The sequence below is a fragment of the Camponotus vicinus genome, unplaced genomic scaffold (genome assembly GCF_025532165.1).
Source record: "Camponotus vicinus isolate PSW18456_S1 unplaced genomic scaffold, iyCamVici1.0 SCAF_7, whole genome shotgun sequence".
Classification (NCBI taxonomy): domain Eukaryota; kingdom Metazoa; phylum Arthropoda; class Insecta; order Hymenoptera; family Formicidae; genus Camponotus; species Camponotus vicinus.
In genome coordinates this window covers 5,868,750-5,884,569 of record NW_028141979.1, presented here as the reverse complement: position 1 = coordinate 5,884,569, position 15,820 = coordinate 5,868,750, and the positions used below count along the sequence as shown (strand labels likewise).

The 15,820-nt window shown below is 33.8% G+C and overlaps 1 long non-coding RNA gene across 1 annotated transcript in view; it reads left to right on the top strand.

Annotated features, from left to right (window-relative positions):
• Positions 1 to 9,117, top strand: part of LOC145974031 (uncharacterized) — a 77,039-nt gene extending 67,922 nt beyond the window's left edge. Inside the window, exons 3-4 of the long non-coding RNA XR_014439608.1 lie at positions 6,483 to 6,528; positions 7,429 to 9,117. This is a non-coding gene — a long non-coding RNA (uncharacterized LOC145974031). The remainder of the gene's footprint in view (positions 1 to 6,482; positions 6,529 to 7,428) is intronic.
• The last annotated feature ends 6,703 nt before the right edge of the window (positions 9,118 to 15,820 follow it).

Genomic DNA, 15,820 nt, shown 5'->3' with positions numbered 1-15,820 from the left:
GAAGGAATCTCTCGTCGATCAAGGGTGACGAGCCGCGATCTGATTTTTACCACCGGCTCTCCTCTCTCGATCTCTCTGTTGCTCCTTTTCTCGAGTATAATGGCCTCAAGCTCGATAATATACGTCGTATCTTTTGACAGATGATGCGAGGACCGGCAAATTGCCGCTTTAAGCTCATCCGTCGCGTTTATCCCTTCTCTCGCTAATGCGAGACCGCGGGCCCGAGACGTTGTTTTGATAATTTATTGAAATCGTCGAGGGGTCTAAGTGCCGCGCTGCGCCATGCTCTACGTAAGAGCGGACCCGCCGCCCGTGAAATATATGGCCTTACGAATTACACGAGATGTCGGACCCGCGTCAGTGGGCAACCCGACGATACGAAATTTCCCGGCGGAGCGCGTTGTGCCGTGCTCTCTGATATTCTCGAAATATCGAGTACTTGGGGCACGTATCTTGGCACAAAGTATCTCATCAGCTTCTGTTAAAGTTTCAACTCTTTCGCAGTTTGGCATGTATTGTAACGTAAGAATATTTAATTTTAAGACTGTAGTCAATTTTGAATTTGAATACACAACAATTTTGTGTATTTTTGAATAATTAAAAAAAAAATGAATAAAATATACCATTTATTTTTCTGGTATATTTCTGTCATGTTAATATATTATATATACATATATCAATGTATCCAATAATGTTTATAATATATCATTCATGAATCATGTTATCAATCAATTACGTTAATAAATGCTATATATCTTTAAAATTTTCTTCTTTATTTTATTTATATTAGAAATTGATCGCATAAAGCGAGCACACGAACAGACTTGACATAATAATAAACTATATTTTTTCGTCATTTTGTTTTTCTATTTTAAAAATTTAAAAGAAGTAGAATGTATGTTTATTAAAAACTTTGACTTTCTTGATTTCGAAGATCACAAAATTATGTATCACAAGCAAACATTTCACTTACATTACAAATGCGTAAGACAGTAACAGAGGAGAATTTGTATTCAATCCGAGACCCCAATTCGGATATCCGGCGGGATTAAAAGGACCTTGATTTAAACGGGGTCGGGATTATCGAGTCTCCGCGATCTTGCACGTAGACTGCATAAAACACAATTCGTATCTTTCCAGCGTTCCCGGCTACTCCCGTGCATCATGATTTCATTAAGACAGATTTAATATCGCTCTTATCCGTACCATAATCGGCAACAGTAATTAACGAAGCTTTTATTACCTCATTCATACTGTTGATGCAAAAAATTTAATACAATCCCGAATCTTGATTGATCGAATAAGAAGCGATAGCGGCTCAGGATATTTAATTCGATATTTTTCGACGCAGGTGCAGGTAGAAATAAATATCGATCTAATTAGCCAGGTGTTTATAACACGCTATTACCTTGCCCCTTTTACGTTGCAGTTTGCTGAGTGGCATAAAATATTACTGAGAGAGAGTTGACGAAGTCTCGAAAGTCTGATATTAGCATCGTAGAACCAATAAAAGGTCGGAGCATATTTTTTTTTATCGCGGGCGACGCGTTCGACCGGTTCTCTAGTAACGGCTTCTCGCAGACGGACAAAATTTAATAGCCCATTGCGTTGAAGGACGCGGAAATATGCCCGTCAATCACATGCCGCGATTTCGCGCGACATCACGATGACGGAATTACGCCGCAAATTAATTCACTACTCTGCACGTCGCGCTTTCCCGCACGTCGATCAGCTGCGTTATATTTACGGATTTTTATCGGCAATCGCGAAATGAGAGGTTCAAATGCTATTGATTGTGAAGGGTCGATAATAACGCAAAATTTATTGCATTGCACGTTTTAGGACGACGGATCTCTCTCTTGCCGGAATATTATACAAAATTTAAAAACGCACAGCGTACATGATAAAATAATAATAACAGTATATAATCTTTTATTCCCAATATTCGAGAATTTATGAGTCCTTATCATACACGGTAATATAATTATGGTGACTACCTAGTATTTATAAGTTTAATAACGAAAAAAAAATGTAAAAGTGTATACAAGTAACGTTTGATACTTGGAAAATTCTTTTCGATAACTACTTTGGGCTTTTCGCCGCGGCAATTTAATCTAATTTATGTTAAACGTCTCGAAATATCGAGAGAGGGATTGTAAAAGATCGATCTTCCGCCTTTATTCGTGCAACTCACTCATCTCCCTCTCCGAGAGGAATCTCCATCAAAACGGGACGTGCATCGACCCTACTATGGAAATGAATAAATAATCAACGTCTAAACTAAGTTAAACGATATTGCGCTCCTAGAAGCGCGGCGCTAGATCCTGCATCCATTTACTTCTGAAAGGCGGTCTTTCCGTGTGCCTTCGTCTATTACTTGGCCCCTGGAATGATTAAAGCGCTGGATGAAAGACTAAAAAATACTGTGCAGCGCGCTATCATGAACACGCGGAGGGCCAAAGAACGCGATTGCGCACCAGCTCGAATTGGATTTGATATTGTGTCAAAGAACGTATTACATGCCACTCAAATGAGCTCTCACGCTAATAGTCATCTCACTTCTGAAATAGTAAATGACGACATCTTCCACGTTCGTCATTACTATTCTATAACGCTTATATTTGATAAGAAAATCGCTTTTCTTTTATTTAAAATTTATGAAAAGTTGAGATTTTCAACGTATATACGAATATATCTTTCTAATACTTTCATTCCAAATGACTTAACTTTTAGAACATTATATATTTCAATTTTTAAAATAAATTATTATAATCGAAAATATTTAAAAATAAGTAGAGAAAAATGGAACTATAGAAAACTTCTTACTTTAAAAATATAATATCATAAGATGTTAAATATTTTTTGACAAGCATGATCTGCAATTTCTGCAAAGAATAAAAAAGATACTAATTATAAATATAAAAAATAAATAAATACTTACATATTGATAGTAAGTGTTAAATCAAATATGCATAATATTATATTTACGGAAATAAATAATAATTTAATAATTATAATTTGCTAAGTCTGTTTTATACATTTTTCAAAAGTTACTCAATTAATATTATTACTATTTTATTAATATATTATTTATTATTCTTATATTATTAATATTAAAAAATATTTTTATTTATATTCAAAAAGATTTGTTTGCTTACTTCCTGTCATAAATCCCGTGAAAGAAATCTGATGTAATAATTGCAATTATTTTGCAAAAGAATAGCTTTTTGTATTTTTGTGTGCCGTGCACATAAATGTGACGCTCGTTCCGCGGCTATTTTCTCGATAACAGCAATTATTAAAACGGTAACGAACGCGATGGACTGTCTCCTCTGTAATTGCGAATAATTGAATGAAAAGTGCCGACTTCGTGCAACAGGCGAAACGTCAGCGACAGCCTTTGACGTACCAAAGCGCCGCCGTTTCGTTTTAAGCCCCTATACCATCCTGTAGCGATGGCATTGAGTCTCATTTATACTATAGAATACTTGATATCGCGAAATTTTTAAAGAAAAATGTATTACGTTAAAAAATATAAATAAAAATATTTTTTAATATTAATAATATAAGAATAATAAATAATATATTAATAAAATAGTAATAATATTAATTGAGTAACTTTTAAAAAATGTATGTATAAAACAGACTTAGCAAATTATAATTATTAAATTATTATTTATTTCCGTAAATATAATATTATGCATATTTGATTTAACACTTACTATCAATATGTAAGTATTTATTTATTTTTTATATTTATAATTAGTATCTTTTTTATTCTTTATATGATTTATAAAAAAATAATCATTATCTATAACAATATGCAATATTAATAATTAATAATTAATAAAATAATTACTAATAAAGTAAAATAATAAAATCAATTTGAAATTACAAAGTATTAGTAATCTCAGAGTATCAATCTTTCCAATTTACGTGGAAATCGCAGAACAGCTGTCGCTGCCAAACATGCCCATATGCTTTCTCGTCATACTCGCGATACGCGCAGAAAGGCGGATGTGGAAAGCGTTAACATTTGCACTTCAACATTCGCCTGTTCGACGCATCAAAATGGAAACGCATTGCAATACATTGACAGTTCCGGTTCTTTAGAGACTGCATAAAGAATGACGCGGACACATAAAAAGACAGTAGTTGCATTAATTGCAATTCTTTCTCCCTTTTTCTCATTTTTATAAAATTTTCATGCTCAAGCAACGTTTAATTAATTTCGATTAAACAATTAGAAGAACTTAACGGAGCTATCGCCACCGAATTCGATACAATAAAAGATAAGATGGCAAATGATGCAATCGAAAATTGAAATTAATTGACAGATACACGGATAATAATCGAAATTTTCACAGACAAAAATTTGTAGCTCCCAATTGCAAAGATTGAATAAATGACCGTAAGATCGACATTCGTTACTTGACCCAATTCAATCGTTCAATCTTATCGACAATCCGAAAGAAGAAAAATGTCATCTTTAAAGACAATGGTATCTTTTAACTCACGTCATGTCCATTTATGTTCTTATCTTAATTTTTAAAAGCGAAGTGTCCAATTGTAAGTGCCCAATATCGCTGGATTGAAGGAATCGATACTATCGGTTTCTCCAAGGACTTCGGAACTTTGCAATAAAATAGATTTGAAGATCGTATTACATCTTTTCTTTAATAGGATCTTGGCATGTTCGTCCATTTGAAATCGCAAATGGAAAATCTACTGACGAGAATTTACCGCGAAGTCCTTATTCCTGTCGGTTTTATCTTGAGAAGATGTGCTCGACGTCAATCATCATTTAAGTATCATTGGCGCTAAATAGAAACCGGTGCGCGGTTTTGCGAATGTCGATAACGGGTTAGCAATTTGTACAGCCTGTCGGTACTCTAATCGCTAGACTCGTCGAACCATTGCTTCTCACCTTGCCCGGATCGCTGCAAAAAGAGGAACGTTACAGCGAACGGCGGGAGAAGAACGGTTGTTTCTTTAAGTGCGGACGCCAGCAGGCAAGTAGAATCGGCTTTAATTTCCGCGGCGAACGTTGTAATTAAGGACCCTAGAGCGAGACGCAACGTTTCTCGCAACAATTAAAATAATGACTAGAGTGCCGTGCGACTACGAAACATTTAACCCGCGCGACGTAGAAATCATCGGTGATTTAAATCGATAGTTTTTGGGGCGTAATCGGCCCTAAAACTCTTTCTCCCTCTCTCGTGCTCTTAATCGTTATTGATTGCTCCGTCGCAACGGACCACGCGGAATAACGATAAATTAGAGCCGCGTGAGTCACTTTTCCGTAAGTTCGGCCTATTCGTAATAACACGCTAAATCGGGCTTCGTGGCGGCCGCGGGCGCAATCTTTCGAGTAACAAACGTTAGTGTTGCACGACAGGGATAGGGACCTTGTAAAAATAACGAAATAAAGAGCGCAGTGACAATGAAAGAGACAGCAAGTCAACGTATGATGCGTGACTCGGTAATAAGTGTAATATTAGAAATGTTTTACTCAGCATATCATGAATATAAATTGATGTTGGGAATTGGAAATAAGCGTAGGATACGTGAACATAAAAAGTAATGAAATATTATGAAGAGCAGATAATAAAAGCAATATCTAACAATAAGATGATGCAACATGTTTTGATAATTTTTTTATAATACCTACAATATCGAGAAATACTTATGTAACGGAAAAATATTCACACGTTCGAAGGGCAATCAATCGACATATTTCGTCTGCGATAATAATTACGCGGAATGAATGAGCGGAGAAAACGCGCGCGCGAAATCAAACGACTGACAGGGAAATTACTAGGCTGGGAATTTCGGGAACGAGCCAAATTAGGTTTAGCCTCCTCTCTAAGGTTGCGGAGAGAAGAGCAACAGTTGTCTTCCACCTATTTCAATTCCCCGATACTTCCGAACCGTGGAGAACGTGCTACTTCGCGGCGACGGTACAATTCTCCATTGTGCCGTCGACAGTGCAGCGTAATGTCAGCAAACGCCTTGAAAGGTCCTCCAGGGGAGTGTGTTCAAAAGGCCATTGTTCCGCCCGTGAAACAAGTGTACGAGTCATTCTTTTAAATTTGATTTGGCCGGCACAACGGCATCACAATCATGCGCCTTTCTCTTTCTCTCTTCTTTTTTGAGCCCTCGCCTTTTTTTCGACTCGATTCGTAAATCGATGAAAATGTTGCTGACTGTATATTCGCGTTTATATTAGCACAATCGCGTCTTCATATTATGATATACATTTACAATTAGGCATAGGATACAGAGAAATAAGAATTAAGAGATAGAAAATCATTATTTAGCAAATATTTCTTTAAATTTTGAATTTTCTTTAAATATTGAATCTATTTATTTTTTAGATATCTTTCTCTTAATTCTTCTAACATCACAATAAATATCAAATATCAAATTTTATAGAGATTTAAAAGTGATATATCGTAAAATCTTGTCTACTTTCTTTTCAGAGCGTCTTATGGAGCTTGGAGCTCGAGTTTCCTCTGCGTCCTCCAGGTAAGTTCACGGTCGTAACCCTGAGTTATCTGCTTGCAAATTAGCGCCGTCGATTCTTTGAGGGATGTAGATACGCCGCGGATACGGTGCAATAAAAATGGAAATCGGCAGGAGTATCCTGAGAGATTCCCAGGAGCGCTTCGGGATTTTCACTGATAAATCAGAGGTTTAACCCGGATGATCCTAACAAGGACTCCACGAGCTCTTATCTAGACCATATTGATTTGCTCCGTCGTGAAAAGTAGTTAAAAACTATTGCAGCTCTATGATGTGACTCGAAAGAGTAATAAATTTCTCTTTAGACAGATACCCTCACATAAGAAATATCATTAATCTCATTTCTCGAATCTAAGAAGAGCAATATTATCTGACAAATTCGCATTTAACGTATCGTAATATTTGGCACATGTTATGCAACGCGTCTTAAAGAGAGATTATTTCAAAATTTAAATCCCAAGAACAATTTTAATGCGTTAATTTAAAATTTGTAAATTTCAGATTTCTTTTGTATTGAGAAAATTTAAAGAGTTTACAATTTTTTTATATGTAAAATATTAAGATATTAATTTATAAAAATAAAATTAAAAATAAAATTAAAAGTCAAGTTTAAGAATTTTATACAAGAAGATTTAAAACTTAAGTACAAATCATAGAATATATCATAATGATCGATAACAAAGTAACATTTTCTATCTGTTCACTCAAAGAATCGACTTTTGCTTCAAAATCAAAGTTTAATTTACAATGAATATTTTTGCGGATTTTCGCTATATTTTTAGCGTGCAATTTTATCTCGTTTTTGAATAAATGTGCGAAATCGCATTTGATGTACAATTGAGGGCAATCAAAAAGTAAAGCAGAATTTTGCTTAAATTAAAACGGTCTGTATTCACGATCTAGGATACAGAGCTCGCTACTGTACAAAGGGTTGAACCACAGCGTATTTAGCAGACACTTCGCAAAGATATACGATTCGACAAAGTTCGCCCGCGGCAAGAAATAAAAGTTTATTCACATCCAAAACTTTCCGTACGGTATCTGCGATGATGGGAGGGGAGAAAGGTGGAAGAGAGTGAAGCAAGGAGAAATGAAGGGAGCACGCTTCGTTTCGCCACCGTTTCCATAAGTTCCAAGAGCAAAATTTCCGTTACAGGGCAGAAACGTAGTTGTCATGTAGATACTTGGCCAAGTACTTTGCTTCGTTCTCATTGTCAGTCAAAGTGCCTCCGACAACGACGAGATGATTCAAAGGCGAATAGTCAGACGTGCTTTTCTTTCTTTCTCTCTTTCTCTCTCTCTGTCTTCCGCGAGCGTAAATGTTCACTTTGGTTGGAAAAATGTACGTACTTTATTTGCAGATTTTCCACATTACTTGCTACAATATATTGCGAGGACAACAAAAAACGTATCGAAGAAAAGAAATTAAATGCTTCCGAGAAAATATGATTAATATTTACGATTATAGTGTATTGATAATCAAATATTTTAAACGCTCGTAGATAATTTCGCGAAAATTGCTTGATTTTTCTCATCATAGATGTTTAATGTTGCCATTAGAGAGAGTAACAGGAACTTCTTCATCCACTAATTTTACTTTCAAGCAACTTAAGAAGCACTCACTAAATCGCATCACGAAGTAATTAAATACTCTTTACTCGAAACTCCCTGAAGTATTCGTTTGCTTTAGAAATCACACTTTCGCACGCGAAAGATCCGTCCGCTCGATCTCCGACATTTTCACACATCTCGATAGCTGTATTTTTGTGCGTCGGTAAATTACAAATAAATATACCGTCGTGAATCGACAAACTCGGACGCGAGTCGGGAGAGTGAGAAAAAAGGGGTCGCCGATAAAGCGGGGGTCAACCCGACGGTTATATCACGCGGACGTCTGTTCCCCATCGACGTGACAGAAAGAGGCCAGGAAATTGTATCAAATTGGAGAGCGGTCCAGGGATTAAGGATCCCTCGAAACTCTCGTGGCTCTTTACTTCTCTCTTTCTCTCTCCTTCTCTCAAGCGGTAAGTTCTCGCACATGCCGTGCTGATCCGGGCATTGTTGTGCAAATCCAACAAAAACCGAGGCCCCCCTCCTCTGTCTGTCCCTTCTGCTTAATCTCGCGAACCCACTTGAGATCGCAACATGCGGCCGCGCACGAGGCCGCACAATTAATTTATGTAGCATCTGAAGCACTTACAAGAGAGAGAGAGAGAGAGAGCTGCTGTATCTCTCACTCTAAAATTCGTGCGCGAGTCCGTCACTGCCATAATCTCGAATAATCTCTCGGCGCCTCTTGCAAATGTTTTTTTTTCCTCTCTGCGTCGCACGGTTGCTTTCCCTTGTATTTGCATTTCGAAATCGCTGTGGATTATTTCATGACAGCATTGCAGTCTTAGAATTATAGTCTGTGCTTTTTTTAATGTTACATCTTGTATACTAAGGAATCAAATAAAACAATTTGATTTATGGTACTGCAACATGATACGATGTGCGATTGTTCGCATGCAAATATTGAATAAATTAAAATGTTCACACTTGTAATGTAATTTACTTATTATTAGTATTTAATAATCTAATATTCGTGATATAGTGAAGACGAGATCATAACTTCCGATTCAGTTGACATCGTATGCTATTTTTGAATTTCTCGATGTATCCTCAAGATAAGTATTATTAATCGATATATATATATCGCATAATGATAAACTGGTTAAATTTTTAATGTTATATTTGCATATATAATTTAGATATTATAATGAACATTGATCATTTTATATATATTTTATTTTAGTTTATTTATATTTTATTTTCTGTTTTAATACAGTTTGTCGTATAATCTCATGTATGGAGTATATGATGCATATTCCAGCTAATAGCAGAGCTCATTAACATATAGGCGCATTATTCTTATCGCGTGTAATTTTTTACGCATTATTGTTCGGCGTAATTTTCCACGACGCTACCGACACACGAGCACATATGTTATTTAATTACAAATAACATTGATTTAATTCGGTGACTCCTCTCATTACCGTACATCTCATATATTTAATTATAAATAATTTAATTAAATCATCACATATTCGTTAACGTCGCGTTAATTTGATACCTCGTTTAATTAATATGGGACGACTTGGTAACGTGAATCGTTATTAATGAACATGCATTTATTGCATAAAAATAATAGTCTAAATTATAAAAACATTCGATGAGAATTGGACTCCAGCGTAATGAATTACATGTTATGTCTATTATTAATTAATTATGCAATAGATAATCATAAGGTATAAACATGATTTCGCACATATTCGTAGTGCAAATGTAAATTATGCTTTGCATAAGTAATTCTAAAATATTTTTGATTGGTTAAAACTCCAATTTAAATATAATTGTATTTTTCCACAATAGTTATATTCATTAATGTACTTGTTAAGAAAAAAAGAGAGAAAAAAGAAAATTAAAAAAGAGAATCAATTTTTAATCTATATTATAAAAATTTTTCATTAAAAAAAGTACACATATTATAACTTTTGAATTTATTAATTTATTTATTACAATATGCGAGGCTTAAAAGATTAAAATAATATGATGAAAATTAAACTGATAATAAATATACATTTTATGTTATATAAATCTTATTTTAAATATATATCTTATTTCCCTATTAAACATATTTGCAGCATTACATATTAGAAGTAACAGCTTCTTCATCCTTTATGCGTGATAAAATTAAAATTAATTAAAAATTATTATTTAATTATGTCTAGAAATATTAAACAATCCTCGAATCAAAATTAAAGAAATTAAAAAAATACATAAGAATGAACGTTGTATAAATTAAATGTTGAATATATATAAAACTTGATTTTTAAGTTATAAAAACTATATAAAACTATATAAAAATTATATAAAAATTATATGTTTTTTCTCTCTAACTGTAAACATTCTTATTTTCTTATATCTGTGTAAATTCATTCTGCGTTGCAGTAATTATAGTACCATAAATACGATCAACACCAATGTATTTTTTTTTGTCGCGCGTAACAATTACACGACGCGTTAACGATTATTTCAATCTCGCGTTATATCTGTAATATCGTGCGTTCCCCATTTTCAGGAAATGTATTTCTGCCTGGTCGGACGACATTCTCGCACATTTGCATATTGAAAAAATTTGTAAGCGCGCCGTTTTACCAGAAATAACGATAAAATGCGTATGTAACTCATTTGACGTGGACCAGCGCCGAATTGGATTCCACGTGGCATTACGTAATATCATCCAATCACAATAAGAGAGAGAAAGAGAGAGTGATGCTCGCTGATTACTGTCTGAAATGGTCACTTGACATTTACGAATCTACAAGTAGCGTGCATTATACATACACGTTAAATAAATACATTGCAAACGACACATTCACAAAAATGTATTGCTAGTTTTATTTTAAAAATATCATCAGATTGAAAATTTACCATTTATTGCAATATGTTTTCGCATATAATATTGCTCGAATAAAAATATTCTGGCACTTTATGGTACTTAAAAATACGTAAATGCCATACGAGAACATTTCAGACTGAAATGATGCACAAAATCCAATACTTGCATTAACACAATTAATATTGGAATATAACAATAATTCAATAACTTCAAAATAATAATATTTTAAAAAGGAATATAAATCAATACATTTTTCCTCAATATCATGTCAATGAATTTCAAGAGAATATTTAAGAATATTTATTTCAGAAAGGTTTATAAGATTGTCGATGAAAAAATCTTTAATTTACAAATTTTTATATCCCATAAGAACAATAAACAGGCATATTAATATTTATAATAAAAGAAAAGACTTAAAAAAATTGGAACTTTGATGGTCAATTCTAGAGACAGTCGGATTGTTATCTCAAACATCAGAATCTCTATGCAGGACTTTACTATCCCTCGTAAGATTTTCGAGCTGAGCGGTCGAATTGTCGACCCTCCCCGAAACCTACTCGTTTTTGCCGGACATTCGTAAAACGGTGCGATCACACCCCTGTGCTCGTGGGCGCAGAAGTGTATTGTGCCATTGTAAATATAAACTGCATCTATATATCGCCGTTTTCCCGAACTATTCGTCGTGTTTCTCGGCATATTGCGCGCCGTAACCATTTAACCGCGCGCGCGAGCGCTTATTGTACACGGACAGCATATGGCAGGGAAGGTAACGTCTCTATTATGTATCTCCTCCCCTCCTTTGCTACTTGATAAATGGCCGCTCGTATTTAACGCGGCTAATCGAGCTGCATGCGTCAATGAAAGAGAGTATCGCGCGAGCAAAAACGGATGAAAGAGCTTCAACGAAATGAAGAACGCGCTTTTTCCCCCTTTTTTTCAATCGCATTGTCCATTAACTACTTACTTTCGGAATTACGTTTCAATTAGCATGATATAGACTTCATAAGTATGATCGATACGTGAACGGGATCAAAGTAATTAATATCGGTAACATCAATCGCCGATTTTATTGATCCTCTTTCAATTCTGTTTGATGAATACTAAATTGACAGTGAGTTACTTTAGCGAATGATTAAAAATTATAGAATAGTAATATGCAAGAAACTGCGTTTTCTCGAATTTTTTTGAACGAAAAGAAATGGCTTTATATAAACGATTTTATATATATCTGGAGAGTAATGTTTTTCTGTTTTAAATATAAATTAAAAAGCAAATTAATTATTTTCTATTAATGTATTTAAAAAGCTTTTTTTTATTTTTATCTTATAATTTGTTCATAAAATCTTTGTATTATTTTAATATCGGGATTTAATTATATAAATTTCTTTTAATGTAAAATGTAATGCACATATGTACATATCATTAAACTTGATCTTTCGATTCTTCGATATTAACGCAGCATGTTCCGCGATTTTTCTTTTTTCGTATAATTATAAAGCATAGCCACACGTAGAAAATACCAGGCAATTTAGTCGTAAATCAACGTTGGCTATCGGTGACAACGATTATTTATAGAACGGCAGAAACAAGCGCATGTTTGGAGAGTTATAGTATAGGAAGTACGCTATATATTATATATAGTGGACTGGATCATAAAATAACCAGATGACCAGATCGTTATTTTTTTTTACATATAAATATAGGTATCATTTATAATGCTTTAGTTAAAGGTCAAACCTGACAATCTTGTTTGATTTGTTTACAATCATAATTCTCACATGTTCTAGTATTTCTTCATATTATATAACGGAGTTTAATCGAAATCCTTTATAAAATTTTTACCGAAATTGCGAAACCGGAGTAATACTTTTAAATGTAAAGCATGTATTTACGTGTGTATATATGTGTGCTATGTATTTTTCTTTGTACACGATTTAGGAAAAATGCTGCCATAATTTATCCGTCTTCTCTCTCCTTTTCCCTCTCGCTCTTTCTCTTTTTTTCAGAGCGAACTCACATCTCACATTAAGTAATCGATAATTGACTTCGCCGAAATCAATCTTTTCAAACGGCGCTAGATCGCTTGATTCATTCGCCGTCATCATGACGCTGTTTCTTCCAAGTCGTTCAGCGGAAAATTCATTGCGCATGATGCGCCTGTTCGTCCCGCGCTCACCAAGCCATGCTGTCGCCAATTACGTTGCGCGCAATCACCAAGCAAGATTAACGCCGCGGGTACCTGGCGGCTAATTGAAAGAGGAACGCGGCGCGGGCAGGATGTGTGCCACATGCGGGATATACTGTCAGCGGAATCTAATAAGCGCCGTGGCCAGATATGCACGGGACGCGGGGATTCTTCTTTCGTTTCGAGCGAAATCGAATTGCCGTCATCCCCAGTGTATACAATCGCGATACACGCGGAATCGGCATCAGACCGTTCGTTCTCTCTCTCCATCTATCTATTTATCTATCTATCTCTATCTCCCTCTCTCTCTCTCTCCCCGCAAGCAGATTATGGTAATTGACTATCCGACTTGGAAACCCCCATCAGGCATATCAATTACGTACGTATGCATCCCAACCGGGAATTTGCCTTTGATCCGCTCAAACTCTGGAGTAACACAATTCACGCCTGCGTCTAATCTCAAATGGGATTACCTGATGGCACAAGGGACCATCGAAATGGGCTTTCCGACTTCGCGGGGCCGCGAAGTCCTTTCGGGACTGTCGCGCGTCGCGAAGGACGACCCTGTGTGATCGAAACGTAATCCGGTCTCGTTTCTTTGCACAGGCTAGTCGAACAGAAGAACTTGGAAATCGCGATGGCTGCAGACGCATGCCTGATATTAATGATGTAAAGATTTTTTATTTAATTGAGAGTCATGTGATGAATTATGCGAAATTATTTCAGGAATATAGTGTGTATTAATTAGCGTAAATTTGTATATATTATATATGGATACTTTCAAAACAGTTTTTATATAACTATAAACACAGACAATATATTTGTGCAACATAAATTTTATATAAAGATAAGTAAGCTTTTAATGAAATAAAGCTATAATAAATGATTTACGCTATTTAATTCCGAAAACAAACATTCATAAATCTCTAGTTGGCTTTAAGAGATACAAAAATAGAGGTACTTTTATTGATGTTTGTTATTATTTATTTAATTCACAGATTCAAGAATGACGATCATTCATTTTTTGCCAAAATTTACTGATGTATCTTTAGTTATGTATCAAATCTAGTGGGCGCCGCTATAAATTACCGTAATCTGGTATAACTTAAGTAGATTATTTCTTTGATAAATCGTAGAAACGTTGGAATTTAAAGTGGCGTTTATGCGAAGGGAGGATGTTCTCTTAAATTACTTCTTATTCTACATTAAGCTCTCTTTCTTTTTCTGTTTCTACACACATTCTATTCACATACATATACACAAAAATATCTATCAAATTGGAAATAAGAAAACGTATATATCTATATCTGAAATATATCTGTTTTTAAGATATATTTAAAATTAACAGTAGAAAATTATCGATTCGAAAATTTAATTCATTCTTGAAAACTGAATATATATTTGAATAAATGTATTATAGAATTATAAATATTTCATGCATAAGAGAGACCGGAAGGACTTTTATATATAAATGTTTTATTATAAAATTTTTATTATAAAATTATTATAAAATTTATATATTTATGGATATTATTATTATTTTTCTGCTAAAATAATTTAGTACTCTGACAAAAAATATTTAAAAATATAAACAGTTAAATATATTAAGCTTATATGAATCAGATATCAGAGTACAGCGATATATAGCTTTATATTGTCGTTGTTATAATGATAATGTGTTTAATTTAGATTTTGCGTCATATGCGATAAGAACTTGAAAAATTAATATTTGTATCATATCTGATGTAACTTAGGAAATTTTAACCGAAATATTTTTTTCCACAGTTACAAATATCAATATATTCCGGAAAAGGTAAAGATAACTCTCGACACAAAATTCATTTGCACGGAAGGTGACAGATAATTTCTGTATTGGCTTGTTCTCTTGTTCCGCGATACGTAATAATAATAATCCGCACATGGTATAATTCTTTGAATGTTTGCACTTTCATAATCTTTATCTATTAAATAATAATACCTACTGCATTTTCGTAATATAATGGAAACATGTGCGAACTCGACTGAATTAAAATGATTCCGATAAGCATTGGTTTATATTCTTTGTCCTATACGTACAATAAAAATTTTTTGACACCGAATTTTAACAGGAAAATATGATTGATTTAAACAAAATAAAATAACAATAAAATGATAGAATACAATAAGTTAAAAAATTTGAGATTGTTCGAAATCAGAGTTAAACAATTCTGAGTGAGTTTTATTACTGTATTGAAATGTCCCTCGAAATATACATGCTTTTTTTAAAGAGCAATATTTTTTCCAAATTTACAAATAATTTTTTTCAATTGAAAATTTTTCTGGACGTTATATTTCACAATTTTATGATTTTTATGAATAATCTCCCAATTATATTTGGATTGGAATTCTTACAGTCCACTTGCATTTATTTAAAAAATATAAAAATGATATTTTGTGATATTATATAATTTATATGAACTCTTTATTTATCTGAATTTCTCATATGTAACTTTTTTAACTATCAATATTATATATCAGAAACTGTTGATAGAATTTGTTATCGAAACGATGACTTTATCTCTTGCGTACAATATAATTGAGAAAACAATATCATAAATACTTTAGCGATAATCCATATTATACTAATTATTTCGATAATAAATATAAAATAAATTTAAAAAACATTTGCG